General features: G+C 38.7%; 1 pseudogene; it reads right to left on the bottom strand.

Annotated features, from left to right (window-relative positions):
- Positions 1-318: 318 nt before the first annotated feature.
- Positions 319-9,102, bottom strand: LOC123805125 (annotated as a pseudogene).
- Between the last annotated feature and the right edge of the window lie 11,422 nt (positions 9,103-20,524).

Here is a 20,524-nt window from a genome sequence, read left to right as displayed (position 1 = left end):
GTACTAGGGTTCCCTTTTCTCCACAAAATCGCCAGTGCTTGTTGTTTGTTGATTTATTAATGATGGTCATTCTGACCAGTGTGGAGTGGTATCTCATTGTGGTTCTAATTTGCATCTCTGCTGGCTAATGATTTTGAGCAATCTTTGATATGTCTATGGGCCCTCAGTATGTCCTCTGTGGAGAAGTGTCTGTTCTGGTCCTTTGCCCATCTTTTTTTACTGTTCCAGTCAATGAAAGGGAAACTTTATCAAGGCCCCAGGGTCACAGGGATTAGTCAGAAGACTACCCTATAAGGCACAGGAGGTGATGGAAGAACCTTATTTAACCTTCTTGGAGCTCAGGTTGTTGGTGTGCACACACTTCTTGTGACAGTTGACAGTCCGGGAATGCAGGTGGGCATAACACTTGTGGCAAATCATCTTGTCACAGCTGTACTTTTGGGTGAGCTGATAGAGGGAGGGCTCAATGATGCCACTATGCAGATGAAGCACCAAGTTCAGAGAGGACACTTTCTGAATGGTGTAGTCTAAAAGAGTGCGGCCATCCCCTAGCCATTTGAATGCAAGAATCAGTCACTGTTGGACAGGAGGGATGCCCTCCAACTCTTGGATTTTAGCTTTGACATTCTTTTTTTTTTCTAAATTTTATATTAATCGTTGTTTAAGTACAGATTTCTGTCCTTCACTCCCATCCTAGGAAATCCACCCATCCCTCCACGCCTCCCTCCCATTTCCACCCCCCGCCCCCAGTTCTTGTCCATGTGTTCTTTATATTTGTTTCTGTAAACCCTTCCCATTATCCCCTTAAATTCCCCTGAAATTCTGTCCCCTCTCCCCTCTGGTCACTGTCAGCCTGTTCTCTATTTCAGTGTCTTTGGTTATATTTTGCTTGTTTGTTTCTTTTGTGCTTTAGATTCCTGTTAAAGGTGCAATCATATGGTATTTGTCTTTCACTGCCTGGCTTATTTCACTTACCATAATGCTTTCCAGTTCTATCCATGCTGTTGCAAAGGGGAGGAGCTCCTTCTTTCTTTCTGCTGCATAGAATTCCAATGTGTAAATGTATCATAGTTTTTTCATCCATTCATTTACTGATGGGTACCTAGGTTGCTTCCAACACTTGGCTATTGTAAATTGTGCGGCTATGAACAGGTGAATTGGGGTACATATGTTCTTTTGGATTGGCGTTTTAGGATTCTTAGGATATAATCCCAGCAGTGGAATTGCTGGGTCAAAAGGAAGATCCATTTTTACTTTTGTGAGAAAATTCCACACTGTTTTTCATAGTGGTTGTACCAGTCTGCAATCCCACCAACAGTGCACTAGGGTTCCCTTTCCTCCACAACCTCTCCAATACTTGTTGTTGTTGCTTTGTTTATGATGGCCATTGTGATTGGTGTGAAGTGGTATCTCATTGTGGTTTTAATTTGCATCTCTCTGATAGCTAGAGATATTCAGCATCTTTCCACGTATCTCTGGATCCTCTGTATGTCCTCCTTGGAGAAGTGTGTATTCAAGTCCTTTGCCTATTTTTTAAATGGGTTGCTTGTCTTAGAGTGGAGTCATATAAGTTCTTTATATATTTTAAAGATTAAAGCCTTGTCTGAAGTATCATTGGCAAATATGTTTTCCCATACAGTTGGTTCTCTTTTTATTTTAATACTGTTTTCTTTAGCCATGCAGAAGCCTTTTATTTTGATGAGATCCCATTTGTTTATTCATTCCTTTACGTCCCTTGCTCTAGGGGACATATCAGTAAAAATGTGGCTGGATGAAATATCTGAGATTTTCTTACCTATTTTCCCTTCTAAATCTTTAATGGTGTTATGGTTTATATTTAAATCTTTTATCCACCTTGAATTTATTGTTGTGTATTGTGTAAGTTGGTGCTCGAGTTTCACTTATTTGCATGTAGCTGTCCAGTTCTCCCAACACCATTTTTTGAAGAGGCCATTTTTACTCCATTTTATGTTGCTGCCTCCTTTGTCGAATATTAATTGACCATAGAGACTTGGGTTTATTTCTGGGCTCTGTATTCTGTTCCATTGGTCTATATGCCTGTTTTTATGCCAGTACCAGGCTCTTTTGATTACAGTGGCCTTATAGTATAGTTTAGTGTCGGGTATTGTGTTCCCTCCTACTTTACTCTTCTTTCTCAAAAATGCAGCAGCTATTCGGGGTCATTTATAATTCCATATAAATTTTTGATGTGTTTTTTCTATGTCTGTGAAATATGTCATTGATACTTTAATAGGAATTGCATTGCATGTGTAAATTGCCTTGGGTAGTATGGACATTTTGATGATATTAATTCTCCCAATCCATGAACATGGTATATGTTTGCATTTGTTTGTGTCTTCCTTGATTTCTTTCCTGAGTGTTATATAGTTTTCTGAATACAGGTCTTTTACCTCTTTGGTTAGGTTTAACCTAGGAATTTTATTTTTCTTTTTGCTATTTTAAATGGGATTTTTTCCTTGATCTCTGCTTCTGTGTTTCATTGTTGGTATACCTTTAGCATGCCTTTGATTTCTGCATATTGACTTTGTATCCTGCTGTTTTGCCAAATTCATTTATTAGGTCAAGCAGTTTTTTGGTAGAGTCTATAGGATTTTCTATGTACACTATCATGTCATCTGAAAACAGTGACAGTTTTGTTTCCTCCTTTCCAATTTGGATGCCTTTTATTTCTTTTTCTTGTCTGATTGCTGTGGCTAAAACTTCCAGTACTATATTGAATAGAAGTGGTGAAAGTGGACAGCCTTGTCTTGTTCCTGATCTTAGTGGAAAAGATTTTAATTTTTGCCCATTGAGTATGATGTTGGCTGGAGGTCTCTCATATATGGCCTTTATTATGTTGAGGAATTCTCCCTCTATTCCCACTTTGCCAAGTGTTTTCATCATAAACAGGTGCTGTACCTTATCAAATGCTTTTTCTGCATCAATTGATATAATCATGTGGTTTTTCTCTTTACTTTTGTTAATGTGATGTATTACATTTACTGATTTGCGAACACTGAACCATCCTTGCATCCCTGGAATGAATCCCACTCTGACATGGTGTATGATCTTTTTAATGTATTGTTGGATGCAGTTTGCCAGTATTTTGTTGGGGATTTTAGCGTCAATGTTCATCAGTGATATTGGCCTGAAGTTTTCTTTCTTTCTTGTGTCTTTATCTGGTTTTGGAATTAGGATGATGTTGGCCTCATAAAAAGAGTTTAGGAGACTCCCATCTTTTTGGATTTTTTGGAATAGTCTGTGAAGGATAGGGGTTAGCTCTTCCTTAAATGCTTTGTAGAATTCTCCTGTGAAACCATCTGGTCCAGGGTTTTTGTGCATTGCGAGGTTTTTGATTACTGCTTCAATTTCTTTTGTTGTTATTGGTCTGTTCAGGCTTTCTGCTTCTTTTTCATTGAATTTTGGAAGATTATATTTTTCTAGAAATTTGTCCATTTCACCTAGGTTTTCAAATTTCTTGGCATACAGTTCTTTGTGGTAATTTCTTACAATCCTTTGTATTTCAGTGGTATCTGTTCTAATCTCTCCTCTTTCATTTCTGATTGTGTTTATTTGGGTCTTCTCTCTTTTTTTCTCGATGAGTCTGCTTAAAGGCTTGTCGATTTTGTTTATCTTTTCAAAGAACCAGCTCTTGGATTCATTGATCCTTAGAATTGTGCTTTTAGTCTCTATGTCATTTAATTCTGCTCTGATCTTGGTTATTTCGTTCCTTCTGCTTGGTCTGAACTGCCTTTGTTGTTGTTCCTCGAGTTCTTGTAGACATAGGGTTAGGTTGTTTGTTTGGAATGTTTCTAACTTTTTTAGGTGGGCCTGTATCACTATGAACTTCCTTCTCAGGACTGCCTTGGCTGTGTCCCATAAGTTTTGGGTTGTTGTGAATTCATTTTCATTTGTTTCCAGAAACCTTTTGATTTCTTCCCTAATATCATTCTTGACCCATTCATTGTTTAATAGCATGCTATTTAATCTCCATGATTTTGAGTGTTTTGGGTTTTTTTCCTTGGGGTTGGTTTCTAGCTTCAATCCCTTGTGGTCCGAGAAAATGCTTGGTATGATTTCAGTTTTCTTGAAATTGTTGAGGCTTGTTTTGTGTCCTATCATGTGGTCTATCTTTGAAAATGTTCCGTGTACATTTGAAAAGAATGTATATTTAACTTCTTTTGGATGGAGGGATCTGTATATATCAGTAAAGTCCATTTCATCAAGGGTATTGTTCCATGCCACAATATCTTTGTTGATATTTTGTTTAGAAGATCTGTCCATTTTTGATAGTGGGGTGTTAAAATCTCCCACTATAATTGTGTTGCTGTCCATATCTTTCTTGAAGTCCTCTAAGATTTTCTTTATGTATTTGGGTGCTCCTGTGTTGGGTACATATATATTTACAATATTTTTGTCTTCTTGGTGGTTTCTTCCCTTGAGTATTATGAAGTGACCTTCTGGGTCTCTCTTTATGGACCTTTTTTGGAAGTCTATTTTGTCTGATATGAGTATTGCTACCCCGGCTTTTTTTTTTCCTGTCCATTTGCTTGGAAGATTTGTTTCCAGCCCTTCACTTGCAGCCTGTATAAGTCTTTTATACTGAGGTGGGTCTCTTGTAGACAGCAGATATGTGGGTCATTTTTTCTTATCCATTCAGCTATTCTATGTCTTTTGATTGGAGCATTTAATCCATTTACATTTAAGGTTATTATTGATAGGTACTTATTCATTGTCTTTTATATATGTGTGTTTCTCTCTCTCTCTTTTCCTTCCCTTCCTTAAAGCAGTCCCTTTAGAATCTCTTGCAGAGCTGGTTTGGTGGAGGTGTATTCTTTTAGACTTCTTTTGTCTGGGAAGCTTCTTATTTGGCCTTCTATGTTGATTGAGAGCCTTGCTGGATATAGTACCCTTGGTTGCAGACCTCTGGTTCTCATTACCTGGAGTATTTCTTGCCATTCTCTTCTGGCTTGAAGTGTTTCCATTGAGAAGTCAGCTGTTAGCCTTATTGGGGGCTCCCTTGTATGTTACTTCCTGTTTCTCCCTTGCTGCCTTTAAGATTCTCTCTTTGTCTTGAAATTTTGCCATTTTAATTATGATGTGTTTTGAGGTGGGCCTCTTTGGGTTCCTCTTGATTGGGACTCTCTATATTTCCTGGATTTGTGTGATTTTTTTCTCTCATCAAACTAGGGAAGTTCTTCTTCATTACTTTTTCAACTAGGTTTTCGATCTCTTGCTCTTCTTCTTCTCCTTCTGGTATCCCTATTATACGGATATTATTACGTTTCATATTGTCTTGCATTTCTCTTAATCCCTCTTCATTCTTTCTGAGCCTCTTTTCCTTTTCTTGCTCTTTCTGGGTGTTGTTTTCTATTTTGTCTTCCAGCTCACTAATCCGATCTTCTGCTTCATCTATCCTGCTGTTCATTCCTTCTACTGTGTTCTTCAGTTCAGAAATTGTATTCTTCATTTCCTCTTGACCTTTGTTGAGAGTTTCTATTTCCTTTTTCATGTTTATATAGTTTGCAGTGAGATTGATGTAGTTTCTCTCTAATTTCTGATAGCTCATTGTGAGTTAATTGACATTCCTGACAATCATTGTTTTGAACTCACTATCTGATAGTTGAGTTGCCTCTATTTCATTTAGCATTTTTCCTGAGACTTCCTCATTTCCCTTCAATTAGGGGCTGTTTCTTTGTTTTCTCATCGTTCGTGGCTTTCTTCTTATTTCTTAAATTGATCTGTTCTGATTCCCTGTAATTATGGTGTGAACTTCTGTGGTAGAATATTTGTGAGATTCAGTGGTGCAATCTCCTTTATGTATCCTGGTGTTCACAGCTTCCCTCTACTCTTTTTCTGTGATCAGTTGGAGGAGTAAGGCAAAATGGTTTAAGACAGCAAGACAATGTACTATGATATTTACATTAGCAGCCAGTAGAGAAGAGATGGGTTATCCTTTGGCTCCTTATAATGTTAACCGTGATCCTCCACCCTACTATCCACGTTTTAGAAAGGATGGAAAGAGGGTAAGACTCTTTTTGGGGACGAGAGTATTGTTAGTTGGATCTAGAAAGCTGTGAGGCTGTGGGAGGTCAGATTCTAAGGTAGGGTTGGATTAAAGATTAGTATATAGGAGTAGTGTGTAAAAGAATAGAGACAACCCCCACAATAGTATAGTTCAGAAATTTGGAAGGTGGGCTGAGATCAGGTAGGGGTATTGAGTAGTATTTACAATTGTATGGACCAGGTCTTATTAACAGTAATAGTAAAGTGACAGTCTTGTGGCAGAATCGATGAGATCTAAATAATGAGAATAAAGAGTATAGAACCTTAAGAGGTATATTAATGGAACACAGATGAAGGATAGTAAATTATCAACACATTGTGACTGAGATACCAGGGGGAACCTATCAAATGACAGTATAACCAGCCAAGCAAAGAAGATTATACAGATAGAAAAAGAATACCAAAATATTGAAATAAAAAATGTCGGAAAAGTGAGAAAAAAATAATACAAATTTCCAGTAACTTGCAAGATTAAAAAAAAATGAAAGAAAAGCAGAAGATGGAGTGGAAAGAATAATATTAGGATGAATGGGAGAGAAACATAAGGGATTGCGAGGTATAAAAATAGTAAGAATTGAAAAATAAAATGTCACATAAAACACAAGATAAAATCAATCAACCAATAACAGCCACAAAAACAAAACAAAATCAACAAAACAAAACAAAATAAAAAAAACCTCTTGTTGGTTTCTAACTGGCCAGACCAGTTTTTCTGATCTTGCTGGCTTCCGCTGGCTGAGGGACCTTTGAAATGCTTCTCTCTCGTCCCAGCCAGATCTCAGCCAGCCTGTCAGGTACCCTGGGCACTCCCGAGAACACTCGCTCTCCGGAGCTCACTGTCCCATTCTTTCAGACTCTGGGTTCCTGCAGGGTTCTAACTCTATGATCTCAGGAGGCACCCATGATGTTTTGGGATTCACTATGCCCTCTCTGGGAATCGTAAAAGGGTGAGCCCCTCCACCAAACTTTTGAGATTCGGGCTCTAGGATCGCCCTAAGCGCCACTCCACGACCCTTCCGGGTTCACAGCGCACTCGAGTCAGGCTTCCCAATGGGGCGCAAGCCGAGCCCTTCCCGGCTCTGTGTTTTCCACTGATCGGCATTCCCACAGGCCTAGGGGTGCGGGCGCATTTCCCGGCCACCCCTGGTCGTGTCAGCTGGAGGCCCTCACTTCTCCCAGGTCTCTGGGTGGGTGTTCACAGTCCCTGGGTGATTTTTTTCCCAGTCCAACTGGCCAATCTGTTCCTTCAAGCAACACATTCTCCCCTGGAGTTGCTCAACCCCCATATTCAGGGGAGGGAGCAGCGACTCCCCTCTCCCGGGAGCCCTAAGGCAGACCCGGGAGCACCGGGCCTGGGGACTGCACACCCCTAGACCCCACGCTGATCCCTGGGTCCCTTTTGTCCTGAAGCAGTCTCCTTACCATCTGGTTTTTCAGTGATCGCAATAATTTTTGATGTCCTGGTCTCAAAAGTGATTCGGTAACCTAGTCCACTTGCCTTGTTTCTCCACTGATCCGCGAGTTTCCCTCCTCTTCACAGAAGCTGAGAAACACGCTGCCTAGAGTAAAGCCTCCATCTTCCCCCAATCAGGATGGACATTTTGATGATGTTAATTCTTCCAATCCATGAACATGGTGTATGTTTCCATTTATTTGTGAGTCCCTTGATTTTTTTCTTCAATGTTGAGTAGTTTTCTGCATACAGGTCTTTCACCTCTTTGGTTAGGTTTATCCCTAAGTGTTTTATTTTCCTTTTTGCTATATTGAATGGGATTTTTTTTTCTTGATTTCTGCTTCTGCAGTTTCATTGTTGGTATACAAAAATGCCTCTAATTTTTTTTATATTAACTTTGTATCCTGCTGTTTTGCCATATTCATTTATTAGGTCAAGCAGTTTTTTGGTGGAGTCTATAGGATTTTCTATGTACACTATCATGTCATCTGCAAACAATGACAGTTTTGTTTCCTCCTTTCCAATTTGTATGCCTTTTATTTCCTGTTCCTGTCTGATCACTGTGGCTAAAACTTCCAATACTATATTGAATAGAAGTGGTGAAAGTGGACAACCTTGTCTTGTTCCTGATCTTAGTGGAAAAGATTTTAGTTTTGCCCATTGAGTATTATGCTGGCTGTAGGTCTCTCATATACATCCTTTATTATGTTGAGGAATGCTCCCTCTATTCCCACTTTCCTGAGTGTTTTCATCATAAACAGGTGCTGTACCTTATCAAATGCTTTTGCTTCATCTATTGATATGATCATGTGATTTTTGTCTTTGTTTTTGTTTATGTGATGTATTACATTTACTGATTTGCAAATATTGAACCATCTTTGCATCCCTGCAATGAATCCCACTTGGTCATAGTGTATGATCTTTTTAATGTATTATTGGATACGGTTTGCCAATATTTTTTTGAGGATTTTAGTGTTTATGTTCATCAGTGATATTGGCCTGAAGTTTTCTTCCTTTGTTGTGTCTTTATCTGGGTTTGGGATTAGGATGATGCTGGCTTCATAAACAGAGTTTGGGAGTCTTCCATCACTTTGGATTTTTTGGAATAGTCTGTGAAGCATAGGGATTAGCTCTTTTTTAAATGCTTTGTAGAATTCTCCTGTGAAACCATCCTGTCCAAGGATTTGTGTGTCGGGAGTTTTTTTTATTACTGCTTCAATTTCATCTGCTGTTATTGGTCTGTTCAGGCTTTCTGCTTCTTTTTCATTGAATTTTGGAAGATTATATTTTTCTAGAAATTTGTCCATTTCACCTAGGTTTTCAAATTTCTTGGCATACAGTTCTTCTATGTAAATTCCTTACAATCCTTTGTATTTCTGTGGTATCAGTGGTTATCTCTCCTCTTTCATTTCTGATTGTGTGTCTTCTCTCTTTTTTTTCTTGATGAGCCTGCTTAAAGTCTTGTCAATTTTTATTATCTTTTCAAAGAATCTGCTCCTAGCTTTGACATTCTTAATCGTGTCACTGGGCTCAGTCTCACGGGTTATGGTGTAATCATTCAGTGTCTTCACAAATAACTGCATCTCTGTGTCTGCTGAGGAAGCCACACAGACACCACAATCAATGCACTCTGCTACCCCTTTCAGAACAAAGAGCCTTTGTCCATTTTTAAATTGGATTGTTTGTCTTCCTGGTGTGGAGTCATGTGAGTTCTTTATATATTTTGGATATCAAATCTTAGTATGAGGTATCTTTGGCAAATATGTTTTCTCATACAGTTGGTTCCTTTTATTTTAATACTGTTTTCTTTAGTCATGCAGAATTTTTTATTTTGAAGTTCCCTTTGTTTTTCTTTCCTTTATACCCTTTGCCTTGAAGACATATCAGTGAAAATATCAGTATGTGGGATATCTGCAATTTTCTTTCCTATGTTCTCCTCTAGGACTTTTACAGTGTCATGACTTATATTTAAGCTTTTTATCTATCTCGAGTTTATTTTTGTATATAGTGTAATTTGGTGGTCTAATTTTATTTTTTTGCATGTACCTGTCCTGATCTCTCAACACCATTTATTGAAGAGGTTATTTGTACTCCATGTTATGTCCTGCCTCCTTTGTCAAATATTAATTGACCATAAGACATGGATTCATTTCTGGGGTTTCTATTATATTCTATTGATCTATGTGTCTGTTCTTATGATAGTACCAGACGGTTTTGATTACAGAAGCCTTGTAATATAGTTTGATATCAGATACTGTGATCCCTCCTACTTTTTTCTTGTTTCTCAAATTCCTGAGCCTATTTGGCCTCATTTATGGTTCCATATAAATTGTTGAATATTTGTTCTGTATCTGTGAAACAAACATGGCATTGGTATTTCAATAGGGATTGCATTGAATCTATAGATTGCTTTAGATGTTATGAACATTTTATTTTTGTTTTCCTTATTTTCTATTTTATTTTTAATATATTTTATTGATTATGCTATTACAATTGTCCCATTTTATCCCCTTTATTCCCCTCCACCCTGCATGTCCCCTCCTATTCGCATTCCCCCCTGCCTTACTTCATGTCCATGGGTTATACATGTCAGTTCTTTGGCTTCTCCATTTCCTATACTATTCTTAACCTCCCCCTGTCTATTTTTACCTACCATTTATGATTCTTATTCCCTGTACCTTTTCCCCCATTCCCTTCCTCCCCTTCCCCACTGATAACCCTCCACATGATCTCCATTTCTGTGGTTCTGTTCCTGTTCTAGTTGTTTGCTTAGTTTGTTTTTGTTTTGTTTTGTTTTGTTTTAGCTTCAGTTGATGATAGTTGTGAGTTTATTGTCATTTTACTGTTCACATTTTTCATCTTCTTCTATTTCTTAGATAAGTTCCTTTAACATTTCATATGATAGAGGCTTGGTGATGATGAACTCCTTTAACTTGACCTTATTTGGGAAGCACTTTATCTGCCCTTCCATTCTAAATAAAAGCTTTGCTGGATATTGTAGATTGCATATAGGTCCTTGTCTTTCATAACTTGGAGTACTTCTTTCCAGCCGCTTCTTGTCTTCAATGTTTCCTTTGGGAAATCAGCCAATAGTCTTGTGGGCACTCCTTCATAGGTAACTGTCTCCTTTTCTCTTGCTGCTTTAAGATTCTCTTCTCTTTAATCTTGGGTAATGTAGTTATGATGTGCCTTGGGGTGTGTTTCCTTGATTCCAACTTCCTTGGGATTCTCTGACCTTCCTGAACTTCATGGAAGTCTATTTCCTTTGCCAGATTGAGGAAGTTCTCCTTAATTATGTCTTCAAATAATTTTTCAATTTCTTGCTCTTCCTCTTCTTCTGGTACCCCTATGATTTGGATGATGGAACATTTAAAGTTGTCCTGGAGGTTTCTAAGGCTCTATTCTTCTTCTTTTTTTTTTTAATTCTTGTTTCTTCATTCTGTTCTGGTTGAACGTTTATTTCTTCCTTCTGGTCCAAAGCATTTATTTGAGTCCTGGTTTCCTTCTCTTCACTGTTGGTTCCCTGTACATTTTTCTTTATTTCACATTTCATAGCCTTCACGTTTTCCTCTATTTTGAGACCATAGTCAACAAATTCTGTAAGCATCTTGATTACCAGTGTTTTGAAATCTGCATCTGATAGGTTGGCTACCTCTTCGTCTCTTAGTTGTATTTTTTCTGGACCTTTGATTTGTTCTTTCATTTGGGCCATTTTTTAGTCTTGGTGTGCCCATTGCATAATAAGGGGCAGAGACTTAGGTATTTATCAGGATGGGGCAACCCAAGTCACTGCATTGTGGCACTGTATGTGGGGGAGTGGTCCGAGAGTGAACTCTGTTGCTTGTTCAGCTCTCTTCCAGGTTTCAGTCACTTCCTCTGATACCCACAAACAAATTGGGCACTTCTGGTGCTGATTCCCAAGTGGGTGGTTTTGTGTACCTTCTAGCACTCTGTGGGTCTCTGTAACGAACTCTCCTGTGAGGCTGGGAGTTTCTCCCATCACCTCAATCCCCACAGGTTTTTTCAGTCAGAGGTTTTGAGGCTTTATTTCCCTGCACTGGAAACCTGGGTTGTGTGATCGGTCTCACTCCCCAGTTGTTCCTCCTGGTTTATCCACACACAAACGTGGGACTGCCCTTTCCACCACCTGCCTCCTCACCCAGTCCACCAGGCACCACCTTGCCTGCCCTGGTCCACCAGTCACTGCCTTGCTGTGAGTCCTCTCTGCCCAGCTACCCACCTCTGGCCCTTCTACTGGTCTGAATGAATGTTTCTTCCTTAATAACTGATTGCCAGACTTCCATTCAGTTCAATTTTCTGTCAGTTATGGTTGTTTTTTGTTTTTAAATTTGTTGTTGTCCTTCTTTTGGTTGTGTGATAAGGCACAGTGTATCTACCTACACCTCCATCTTGTCTGGATGTCCCATTTTGGAAATTTTAATGATGTTAATTCTTCCAGTCTATGAACATGGTATATGCTTCCACTCATTTGTGTCTTCCTTAATTTCTTTCTTCAGTGTTCTGTAGTTTTCTGACTACAGGTCTTTTATGTTCTTAGTTAAGTTTATTCCTTAGGTACTTTATTTCTCCTGTTACTACAGAAAGTGGAGTTTTTTTCCTAATTTCTGTTTCTCATAATTCATTGATAGTCTACAGAAATGCCTTCAATTTCTGAATATTGACACTGTATGCCAATATTGGATTCTATTCAGCCAAACACATTTAGGTGGAGTAATTTTTTAGTGGATTTCATACAGCTTTCTATGTACACTATCATGTCATGTGCAAACAATGACAGTTTTAATTCCTCCTTTCCAATTTGGATGTCTTTTATTTCTTTTCCTTCTCTGATCGCTGTGGCTAGAACTTCAACACCATATTGAGTAGGAGTAGTGAAAGTGGACACCATCAAATTAGAGCAGTTTTCTCTCATTACTTTTTCAGACAGGTGTTCTATCCTTTGCCCCTATTCTTCCCCTTCTGGTACATCTATTATGTGGATATTATTACTTTTAATGTTGTTTTGCACTTCCCTAAATCCCTCTTCATTGTTTTGAGTCTTTTTCATTTTGTTGCTCTGATAATTTTTTGCACCTCATCCTCCAGCTTGCTATTTTGATCTTATGTATCATCTAACCTGCCTTTAATTCCTTCCACTGAGTTCTTTGTTTCAGAGATTATATTTTTCATTTCTTCCTGGTTTGTTTTGATAGTTTCTATGTCCTTTTTCATGCTGGTGTAGTTTGCAGCTTCCCTGGAGTTCTTTGAAGTTCTCACTGAGCTACTTGAGTATCCTTATAACCATTATTTTGAACTTGGTGTCTAATAGTTTGGTTGCCTCAATTTCATTTAGCAGTCTTTTGGGGATTCCTCCTTTTCTTTTGATTGGAGTTTGTTTCTTTTTCTCCAAATTTTTGGTGACTCTTCTTGCTTGTTCCTGCGTGTTACATTGATCTTCTTTGATTCCCTGTTTTTGTGGTATGATCTTCTGTGGTAGGAGACCGGTATGTTTAATGGAGCAGTCTCCTTGGGAATGTGAACTTGATTCTCTTCTGGTGTCCTTTACACCTTTTATTTGGGCTCTCTGGTTGTATATACATTTTGGTTGTTGTTAGGTCATTCTTTGATGGATTCTTCCCTCAAGCTGATGGATTGAGAGTCACTCCACTGTCCACATCTTGTATACTGTTGTATGGGTGCTACCAGAACAAAAACCAAACATCCCAGGAAACAGATCCACACCTTCAAAAATAACCCCCACCCACAATTACACTATCAACAGCAAATGAGCCAATATTAATAAAGGTGTAAAGAGATTAAGACTATTATAATAGGAAAAATGAATATGAGTTGACTAACTGAAGGATAAGATATTTTGTGAGGGTAGAGAGAGAGGCAATAATAAAAGTAAGGAATAGAGACTAGGCAAAGCAGGAGATAAAATAAAATTTACTTTGTAACTAAAAAAAAGAAGAGGGAAGGTGGAAGAGACTAAAAGAGTGGAAGCATATAGTATTAGGTTAACCCTGAAATTTAAAGAAAAAAATATATGTATGTATCTAATGAGAGAAAAAACAGGCAGTCACAACCACAACAAATCTATATCTATCTATATCTATATCTATATTATCTATCTATCTATATCTATCTAACTCTCTCTATATGAAATAATATGGACCTAATTGCAGAAACATATCTACCACCAAAATATCAACAACCAGTGAGCTAAGATTTACATATGTAGGATGGGAATAAGAGGTTAAAAGGAAAGACAGAAGAGCTTAAGAGATTTCTAAAGCAAAGAGAAGTTATTTTGACAGGACAGATAGAGAAGGAATACTAAGAGTGCAGGAGGAAAACCTGGCAAAAACAGAAGAAAATTAATGTTTAAAATGAAAAAAAAAGGGAAGGGCAGGAAGAAAACAAAATGGAGTAAGGGAGCAGAACAGTGAAATTTGAGGTTTGAAATACAAAGATAGTGACTATCTAGAAATCAGATTGAAGAACTGTAACAGCAACCACTTCATCCACTTCCTATGAGCAAAGATTTGTAAAGGTGAAAAGAGAATTAGGGTACTTTAAGAACAAGAGAAGAATGGGAGATGACTAATGATAATCACAAATGGTTTTGAGAGGCTGGAGGGGGAGAAACAGTAAGAGTGCAAAATAGAAACAAGTCATAGCAAGAGAGAAAACAGAATTTAAAACAAAAATACTAAGGAGGAGGAAGGAGGTAGTATGAAGTAAGAGAATGAAAGAGCAATATATGAGATTTGAAATAAACTATATTAGAAAACCTGGTGCTATATTATGCCTAAACTTGAAGGCTATGAAAAGAATGTTAAACAGCTTTGCAGGAGAGAAGATAGCATCCTGTTACAACTGTCTCTATTTTCTCGGCTGTGCTGCATTTTGTAAATTGGGGCCTGTGGAACTGTGTAGCATGTAGTGTCTGGCAAGCAGTGCCTGGTGAAGGACCCTGTCAATAGTGGTGACCCTGGGCAACTGTGGCAGTCCACCCAGAATGCCCAGACCATTTGCCTCTGGGTGCCCCACAAGCAGGCCAGTTCCTGAATACTCCTATGCACTCTCCATGCTCTCACCTGCATGTGTGCTCACTCACAGATGCTTTCACTCTCTCTGCTCTGTGTTCTGACTTCAAATTTGATCCTTGTCTGTGAGCAAATGAGCAGAGCTGCCAGCTACTCTGCCACTATTTTGGATATGCTCTTATCGTTTTTCTTAAGCTGAGTTATATTTCTTTTTAAAAATATATTTTATTGATTATGCCTTATCAATATTAATCAATATTCTATTGATTAAAGTGGTTGCATTTTCCCCCTTCACTCCCCTCCACCCTGCACACCCCCTCCCACCCGCATTCCCCCACTTCAATTCATGTACATGCGTCATAAATATAAGATCTTTGGCTTCTACTTTTCCCATACTGTTCTTACCCTCCCCCTGTCCATTTTTTACCTACCATCTATGCTACTTATTCTCTGTACTTTTCCTCCTCTCTCCACCTCCTACTCCCCTGCTGATAACCCTCCATGTGATCTCCATTTCTGTGGTTCTGTTCCTTTTCTAGTTGTTTCCTTTGTTTGTTTTTGCTTTTGTTTTAGGCATGGTTATTAATAATTGTGAGTTTGCTGTCATTTTACTGTACATGTTTTTTATCTTCTTTTTCTTACATAAATCCCATTAACATTCCATATAATAATGGCTTGGTAGTGATGAATCTTTTAACTTGACCTTATTTGGGAAGCACTTTATCTGCCCTTCCATTCTAAATGAAAGCTTTGCTGGATAGAGCAATCTGGGATGTAGATCCTTGCCTTTCCTGACTTGGAATACTTCTTTCCAGCCCCTTCTTGCCTGCAAGGTCTTTTTTGAGAAATCGGCTGCCAGTCTTATGGGAACTCCTTTGTAGTTGACTGTCCCCTCATCTCTTGCTGCTTCTAGGATTCTCTCCTTCATTTTTACCTTGGCTAATGTAATTATGATGTGCCTTGGTGTATTCCTCCTTGGGTCCAACTTCTTTGGGACTCTCTGAGCTGCATGGACTTCCTGGAAGTCTATTTCCTTTGCCAGATTGGGGAAGTTCTCCTTCATTATTTGTTCAAATAAATTTTCAATTTCTTGCTCTTCCTCTTCTCCTTCTGGCATGCCTATGAATCAGATGTTGGAATGTTTAAAGATGTCCTGGAGGTTCCTAAGCCTCTCCTCATTTGTTTTTGAATTATTGTGTCTTCATTCTTTACTGATTGGGTGTTTCTTTTTTCCTTCTGGTCCACACACCATTGATTTGAGTCCCTGTTTCCTTCCCATCACTATTGACTCCCTGTACATTTTCCTTTATTTCACTTAGCATAGCCTTCATTTTTTCATCTAATTTGTGACCATATTCAACCAATTCTGTGAGCATCCTGATTACCAGTGTTTTGAACTGCACATCTGATAGGTTGGCTACCTCTTAGTCATTTAGTTGTATTTTTTCTGGAGCTTTGATCTGTTCTTTCCTTTGAGCCATTTTTTTTTGTCTTGATGCACCTCTTTTGTAGTGAGGGGTGGTGCCTTAGCTGTTCACCAGGGCAGGGTAACCCACATCGCTGAGGGTAACCCACATCACTGTGACACTGTATGTGGGGAAGGGGTCCGAGAGGGAACAATGGCACTTGCACTGCTTTCTGCTGGATCAGTCACTTACCCCACTTCCCACAAGCAAATTGGGCCCTTCTGGTTCTGATTCATGTGTGGGTGGGTTTGTGTGCATTCTAGGATCCTGTGTGTTTTTCCAACAAACTTTCCTGTGAGACTAGGAGTGTCTCCTGCTGCCACCTCAACCCCCAGAGGTGTTTTCAATCAGTGGTTTAATGCTGTATTTCCCTGTGCTGGGACCCTGGGTTGTGCGGTCCGTTCCATTCCCCCTTTATTTTGCCTGGTTTATCTGCATGTGGTTGTGGGACCACACTGTCTGTCAGCTGCAGCCTTGCATGCCCTGTTCCACAATCTGCTGCCTTGCTGGGTCTGCCAGCCTCTGCCTTGCAGTGAGTCCTCTCCAGCTCGGCTGCCCGACTCCACCCCTCTTACCAGTCTGGATGAATGTGTTTTCTTTAACTCCTTGGTTGTAGGACTTCCATACAGTTCGATTTTCTGTCATTTCTGGGTTTTTTTTGCTTTCAAATTGTTCTTGTCCTTCTTTTGGTTGTTTGAGGAGGCATAGGGTGTCTACCTACACCTCCATCTTGGCCAAGAGTCTTCTGTGATCTTTTGTATCATTGTTTTAGACTCTATTTTGTTTATTTCTCTTCTGATCTTTATTAATTGCTTCCTTATACTCACTTTGGTCTTTGTTTTCTTTTTCAAGTTACTTTAAGTATAAAGTTAGATTGTTTTAGCTTTTCCTTTTTTTTTTTTTTTTGAGATAGGCCTGTAATACTATGAATATCCCTATTAGGATTGCTTTTCCTGTGTCCCACGGAATTTTGATTGTTGTATGTTTATTTTCATTTGTTTCAAGATATCTTTTGATTTCTTCCTTAATCATAGTATTGACCCATTCATTGTTTACTAACATGCTATTTAGCTTTCATGTCTGTGTGTTTTTCAGTGTTCTTGTGATTGATTTCTAGTTTCAGAACATTGTGGTCACAGAAGATACTTGATATGATTTCAATCTTTGTAAATTTATTGAGACTTCTTTTGTGTCCTAACATGTGGTCTATCCTAGAAAACATTCCTTGTGAACTTGAAAAATGTGTATCTTCTGCTGCCTTGGGGTGAAATGCTCTGAAGATATCAATTAAATCCATTTAATCTACTGATTAAAGGCCACTGTCTCCTTGTTGACCTTCTGTCTGGAAGATTTATCCATTGAAGTCAATGGGGTATTAAAATCCTCAACTATCACTGTATTTCTGTAGATCTCTCCCTTTATGTCAATTAAAATAGTTTGGTGCTCGTATGGTGGGTGCATAAATGTTTCCTAGGGTTATATCCATTTGTTGGATTGTTCTCTTTATCATTGCATAGTGTCCTTTTTTTTTTTTTGTCTTTTACTATAGTATAGGTTTTAAAGTCTGTTTTGTCAGGTATATGTACTGCTACCCCAGCTTCATTTTTTTCCTTTCCATTTGCATGAAACATCTTTTTCCATCCCTTTACTTCTAGTTTATGTGCATATTTTGATTTGGGATGGGTCTTTTGGAGGCATCACTATATGGGTCTTGTTTTCTTATCCATTCAACTACCCTATGATTTTTGGTTAGAGCTTTTAACCCATTTATATTTAAGGTGATTATTGATAGATATGTATTTGGTGCCATTTTATTGTCAGACTATTCTCCTCTGTTGTTGTTTTTGTTGTTGTTCTTCTTCTTCTTCTTTTTCTTCAAGAAAGCCCTTTAACATTTGTTGAAGTACTGCTTTGGTGTTAACCAACTCCTTTAGCCCTTTCTTGTCTGGAAAGCTCCTTATTTCTGCCTCAGTTTTACATGATAACCTTGCTGGGTAAAGTAGCCTTGGTTGTAGGTTCTTGCTTTTCATTACCTTGAATGTTTCATACCACTTCCTTCTTCCATGAAATGTTTCTGTTGAGAAATCAGATGACAGTATAATTGGTTCTCCCTTGTATGTAACTAACTGCTTTTCTTTTGCAACTTTCATGATTCTCTCCTTGTCTTTGAGCCTTGTCATTTTCATTATGACCTGTTTTGGTGTAGGCCTCTTTGGTTCCAAGTTGTTTGGGACTCTGCATTTCCTGGACTTGTGGGTCGTTTTTTGACCAGGTATAAATTTCTTTTTTAAATTGTTATTCAAGTTCAGTCATCTCCATCCCCCCCCCCAACACTGCCCCCTGCCATCACAGCCATCTCCAACTCCCACCCTTGATCCTACCCTCTTTGGCTTTGACCATGTGTCCTTTAAACCTGTTCCTTGACAACCCTTCCCCTATTTTCCCCCACTGTCACTCTCCCCTGCCCCCTCTCATTACTGTCAGTTTGTTCTTTATCTCAATGTCTCTGGTTATATTTTGCTAGTTTGTTTGTTTTATTGATTAGGTTCCAGTTATAGGTGAGATCATGTGGTATTTGTCTTTCACTGCCTGGCTTAGTTCACTTAGCATAATGCTTTCCAGGTACATCCATGCTCTCATGAAGGGTAGGCACTCCTTCTTTCTTTCTGCTGCATAGTATTCCATTGTGTAAATGTACCACATTTTTTTTATCCACTCATTTACTGATGGACACGTAGGTTTCTTCCAATACAATCTGAGCGCCCATCAGTAAATGAGTGGATCAAATGTCTTTTTCCTTCACCAGATTAGGGAACTTCTCAGTTATTTTTTCCATTAGATTTTTGATCCCTTGCTTGCTCTCTCTTCATTCTGGTATTCCCATGATGTGGATGTTGTTATGCTTCATGTTGTCCAAATTGTTTCTTAAGTTTTCCTCACTTTTTAAAAATTCTTTTTTCTCTTTTTGCTGCTCTTTGTGGATATTATTTTCTATCTTGTCTTCAAAATCACTGATTTGATCCTCTGTTTCATTTAACCTACTGTTTATTCCTTCCAGTGTATTATTTATTTCAGATACTGCATTTTTTATTTCTGATTAGTCCTTTTTATGAATTTTGTGTCTTTTTTCATGCTGTTGAGCATCTTTAAAATTATTACTCTAAACTCTATATCTTATAAATTGCTTGCCTTTGTATCATCTCATTTTCTTCTGGAGAATTCTCTTGTTCTTTCATTTGGGGTCTGTTTCTTTGTCTTCCCATTTTAGTTACTTCTTTCTATTTGCCACTTTAGTTGTTAAACTAATCAATGATAGAACCTCAAGGTGTAATCAACAGCCTGGGTTAGGCATCACAAGGTGCAGCAGAGTAATTCCTGTGGGTGAGGTAGTTGTTTCCCTTCATGCTGCTGTCATTTGAAGAAGACTGCTCTGCCTGAGAAAGATGGCTTCTGCAGTATGAGGAATGACAGAGCACAGGGATACTGGCAGCTATTCCTGCAGTTCTCTTCCCCTGAGCCACCAATCCCAGAATGTCCTCAAGCATCTCTAGTCCACTCTGGTCTCCTTCTGCCAGAGCCCAGTGTAAGTGGCTGCAAGACAAATTTTATGGGTTGGCCCTTTAAGAAGCTCTCTGACTTTCCCGCCATCTCTATCTGACAGACAAAAACCCTGATGCTTTTCATAGGTGGATGTTATCTGGGCTCCTTTCTGGCTCTGGTGCTATATGCTGGGGAGTCCAATTTGGGATTTGGACCCCACACTTCTCAGGGGGAATCTTCTGGCTTCTGAAATATCCCTCTGAAACTTCAGCCACTGCCCATGGGCACCCAACCAGCCCTCTTGCACCTCCTCCACTCTCCCTAGCAGTCTCACTGTGCTGAAGTGGTTGCTTCTGTCTGTCCTTGGTTATAAGTCTTCTCTCAAGCTGTCGTTCAGTTTCTTATTCAGATTGATTTCTCTACAATTTAGTTGTAAATCCATATTGGTCCTGGGAATAGTTTAGTGTAGCTTTCATTTACTTCTCCTTCATCTCAGATCTAAAAATTCTTAATGAGGTGTTTTACATTCTTTTTCAGTACTAAGTTTTTGAAATCTAATGTGTATTTTACATTATAACACACCTCAATTCTGACTAGTCACATTTCAGTTACTCAATTGCCACATTGGTAGTATTAGACAACACTGCTTTATACTATACAATTTGACACTTAATCATATATCATATATTGCTTGAGTGTTTCATATGTAAATGTCTAATTTTACACCTAACTATAAACTCCTTGAGAACAGAAATCTCACTTTAAATTTTTTTTTATTTAATTTATTTATTTTTAGAGAGAGGGGAAGGGAGGAAGAAAGAGAGGGAGAGAAACATCAATGTGTGGTTGCTTCCTGCATGCCCCCAAGTGGGGACCTGCCCCACAACCCAGGCATATGCCCTGACTGGGAATCGAACTGATGACCTCTTGGTTTCCAGGCTGGCATT

Source organism: Phyllostomus hastatus, unplaced genomic scaffold (assembly GCF_019186645.2).
Source record: "Phyllostomus hastatus isolate PE091 unplaced genomic scaffold, TTU_PhHast_1.1 phas_scaffold_28, whole genome shotgun sequence".
Lineage (NCBI taxonomy): Eukaryota > Metazoa > Chordata > Mammalia > Chiroptera > Phyllostomidae > Phyllostomus > Phyllostomus hastatus.
The sequence above is the reverse complement of the archived record's forward strand: the minus strand, read 5'-3'. Positions and strand labels throughout refer to the sequence as shown.